This window comes from Nerophis ophidion, linkage group LG14, assembly GCF_033978795.1.
Source record: "Nerophis ophidion isolate RoL-2023_Sa linkage group LG14, RoL_Noph_v1.0, whole genome shotgun sequence".
NCBI classification, from domain to species: Eukaryota; Metazoa; Chordata; class Actinopteri; order Syngnathiformes; family Syngnathidae; genus Nerophis; species Nerophis ophidion.
The window spans coordinates 38,130,507-38,135,260 of NC_084624.1; positions in this window are offsets into that span (position 1 = coordinate 38,130,507).

Below are 4,754 nucleotides of genomic sequence, written 5' to 3' on the forward strand. Positions count from 1 at the left end.
CAAATACCGCGGCCGCGTTGTGATTGGCTGTCTAAAGAACCACACTAGTCGAGTATGTGACTTTCTGCTCATACACCAGCAATCTAAAGGCCTACTGAAACTCACTACTACCCACCACGCAGTCTGATAGTTTCTATATCAATGATGAAATATTAACATTGCAACACATGCCAATACGACCTTTTTAGTTTACTTAATTACAATTTAAAATTTCCCGGGAGTTTCGTCTTGAAAACGTCAAGAAGTCATGGGTTTTAAGGGAATATGAGCGCTTCACACACACACAGCTAAAAGTCCATCCATCCATCCATCCATTTTCTACCGCTTATTCCCTTTCGGGGTCGCGGGGGGCGCTGGCGCCTATCTCAGCTACAATCGGGCGGAAGGCAGGGTACACCCTGGACAAGTCGCCACCTCACCGACAGCTAAAAGTCGTCTGCTTTAACGGCATAATTACACAGTATTTTGGAGATCTGTGTTGCTGAATCTTTTGCAATTTGTTCAGTTAATATTGGAGAAGTCAAAGTAGAAAGATGGAGTTGGGAAGCTTTAGCCTTTAGCCACACAAACACACGGTGATTCCTTGTTTAAAATTCCTGGAGGTGAAACTTTCCTATGGATCAGACCGCGGTCAAGCCAACATGGATCCCTACCAAATGTCAGCCAGCAGGTTTCAGTGAGAAAATTGTGGTTAAAAAGTCAGTTTTTACCGGAGAAAAGCTGAACTTGTGCCGTCCATAGCTGCCGTCGACTTCCCTGAGACACTGCGTGTCAAGACACCCGTGGAGACACCCTTCCGACTATCAGGTACTATTTAACTCACTAAAACACTAGCAACACAATAGTAAGATAAGGGATTTCCCAGAATTATCCTAGTAAATATCTCTAAAAACATCTGAATTTTTTTTACCTTTTTTTTTTTTCTAGTTCGTCGCTATCAATTTCCTCAAACACGAATCTTTCATCCTCGCTCAAATTAATGGGGAAATCGTCGTTTTCTCGGTCCGAATAGCACTTTTTGTTGGAGGCTCCCATTAAAAACAATGTGAATATGTGAGGAGCCCCCACACGTGTGACGTCATCGTCTGCGACTTCCGGTAGAGGCAGGGAATTTCTCTTAACACCGAAAGTTGCAAACTTTATCGTGGATGTTCTCTACTAAATCCTTTCAGCAAAAATATGGCAATATTGCGAAATGATCAAGTATGACATACAGAATGGACCTGCTATCCCCGTTTAAATAAGAAAATCAAATACTTGATCATTTCGCGATATTGCCAGATTTTTGCTGAAAGGATTTAGTAGAGAACATCAACAAAGTTCACAACTTTTGGCCGTTAATAAAAAAGCCTTGCCTTTACAGGAAGTAGCAAACGATGTGCGCGTGACGTCACGGGTTGTAGGTTTCCTCACATCCTCACATTGATTATAATCATAGCCTCCAGCAGCGAGAGCGATTCGGACCGAAAAAAGCGACGATTTCCCCATTAATTTGAGCGAGGATGAAAGATTCGTGGATGAGGAAAGTTAGAGTGAGGCACTAAAAAAAAAGAAAAAAAAAAGAAAGAAAAAGCGACGGCTCCGGGCGGCCGCAGTGGGTGCGTTTCAGATGTCATTAGACACATTTACTAGGATAATTCTCACTGGATCGGTTCGCAGCCGAGTGTGAAGCGACCGTAATGAGAATCAGCACCTCCAAGTCTGAGTCCATGGTTCTCTCCCGGAAAAGGGTGGAGTGCCATCTCCAGGTTGTGGAGGATACCCTGTCCTAAGTGGAGGAGTTCAAGTACCTAGGAGTCTTGTTCACTAGTGGGGGAAGAGTGGATCGTGACATCGACAGGTGGATCGGTGCGGCGTCTTCAGTAATGCGGACGCTGTATCGATCCGTTGTGGTGAAGAAGGAGCTGAGCTGGAAGGCATAGGTCTCAATTTACCGGTCGATCTACGTTCCCATCCTCACCTATGGTCATGAGCTTTGGGTCATGACCGAAAGGATAAGATCACGGGTACAAGCGGCCGAAATGAGTTTCCTCAGCCGGGTGGCGGGGCTCTCCCTTGGAGATAGGGTGAGAAGCTCTGTCATCCGAGAGGAACTCAAAGTAAAGCCGCTGCTCCTCTACATCGAGAGGAGCCAAATGAGGTGATTCGGGCATCTGGTCAGGATGCCACCCAAACACCTCCCGACGGGTAGGAGGCCACGAGGAAGACCCAGAACACGTTGGAAAGACTATGTCTCCCATCTGGCCTGGGAACGCCTCGGGATCCTCCGGGAAGAGCTAGACGAAGTGGCTTCCCTGCTTAGGTTGCTGCCCCCGTGACCCGACCTCGGATAAGCGGAAGAAGATGGATGGATGGACTAGGATAATTCTGGAAAATCCCTTATCTGCTTATTGTGTTAATAGTATTTTAGTGAGATTGTACAACTCCTCTCTGGGACGGGGGACGGGGGGTATTAGGATGCAAAACATTAACAGTGCAATACGTTTTCATAACATGGTCACTACTGCCTACTTTGTCTTGTTATATTCTTATTTTACTGTTATATTGTTATTCCCATTGTTTTTATTCTTTTGTGTAATATTTCTCCATTTTGTTTCCTTTTAAACCCCCATTATTTACTTTTTACTTTTTTTTTTTTTTTTAAATTGATCTCAACTCTGTACACTGCTGCTGGAATTTTAATTTTCCTGAAGGAACTCTTCTGAAGGAATCAATAAAGTACTATCTATCTATCTATCTATCTACTGTCATACCTGAAAGTCGGATGGCTGCGATGAACGCCAGTGTCTCTGAGAGAAGCCGAGGAGCCAAGATCACAGCTGCCTTTTTGACCGCTACGGGAAGAGGTCCCATAATCCACTGAAGTCTCCGGTAAGAGCCGACTTAATATCACAATTTTCCCATCCAAAAACTTGCTGCTTGACGTAAGGAAACATGTTTGCTTGTCCGCTGTGTGTTAAAGTTTCACAAAAACAAAGAAACACCTGCTGTGTTTAGGTGCTACAGGCAGCTGCAATCCACCGCTTTCCACCAACAGCATTCTTATATGACGTCTCCATTATTAATTGAACAAATTGCAAAAGATTCAGCAACATAGATGTCCAAAGTACTGCGTAATTATGCGATGAAAAGAGACGACTTTTAGCCGTAAGTGGTGCTGGGCTTATATGTCCGCTACAACCCGAGACGTCACAAACACGCGTCATCATACGCGTCATCATTCCGCGACGTTTTCAACAAGAAACTCTGCGGGAAATTTAAAATTATAATTTAGTAAACTAAATTGGCTGTATTGGCATGTGTTGCAATGTTAATATTTCATCATTGATTTATAAACTATCAGACTGCGTGGTCGGTAGTAGTGGGTTTCAGTAGGCCTTTAAAGTAAAACTAAACTTTGTATTACCTGATAATACTCACATGATTCCGTCAAAAACATATGTTATTAAAGTGATCACCTGCGCCTTGTTCACTGCGTGGGACACAGGAGTGTTGTTGCCAGTTGTCATTAATAGTTTTGTTTTAGTTGACTAGTTGTACGTTTACTCTGACAATTAGCAGTTTAGCAAACATCATGTTAGTCTCAGAAGTAAAACCATCAAGTTTCGATCACACCATGTTTATAGTCACATCTTGTAGTTTCCCACCTGCTGGAACGCAAAGTTAATATCTAACTAGACTTAACTTATTCTCAAGGATAAACATGTTTAGATCAACAAACACAAAAAAGAAAACATGTGACATTGTGGATAATTGTAAAATATTCAATGAGCTGTCACTCATTTACAGCAAAAGACCATCAGATTATGTGGACTGTATGATCCTAAAGGGTATTGTTGGTATTAATTGTTCATGTGTTGCTGTGAATGAATGGATGAATGCAGCTGAGATTGGCTCCAGCACCCCCCGACCCCAAAAGGGACAAGCGGTAGAATGATTTTTATATAGCGCTTTTTCACAATTGTCCCTAAGTGCCTTGCATTGGGAAACCCATACATTCAAGCCGGGTGGTGGCAAGATAGATTTCTACCAGTGTGGGTGGCACTGGGAGAAAGGTGGGTATCTTGCTCAAGGACACAATAGCAGCGACTGATAGCATATGCTGGAATCAAACCAAGAACTCTCAAGTTTTTGGACAGCCACTGAATGAACTATGTGTTTTGTGATGTGACGTGTTAATTCTGGGGTGTAAAATGTCCAGTCACACTTTTCTAGACATATATCTCATATTTAACTCACTTTTCTCACATTTAGCTCATTTAATCGCATTTAAGTTTAAAATATTTTTTTAAATATCTTTTGTAATTTATTCTAAATAGTATATCTAAATGTTAAATCTAAACACTAAGTCTTAAATCTAATTCTAAATCCAAAATCTAAATAGTAAATCTACACCCAAATTAAATACAAATGTTAAATAATAATGTGAGCGCTAAATGTTAAATCTTAAATTTAAACCTTAAATCTAAATCTTGAATCTAAATCCATCCATCCATCCATTTTCTACCGCTTGTCCCTCTTAAGGTCCCAGCTGCATTCGGACGGAAGGCGGGGTACACCCTGTACAAGTCACCAGCCTTCCGTCTGAATGCAGCTGGGACCTCAAGAGGGACAAGCGGTAGGAAATGGATGGATGGATGGATGGATTTAGATTCAAGATTTAGATTTAAGATATAAATTTAAGATTTAACATTTAGCGCTCGGATTATTATTTAACATTTGTATTTAATTTGGGTGTAGATTTAACATTTAGA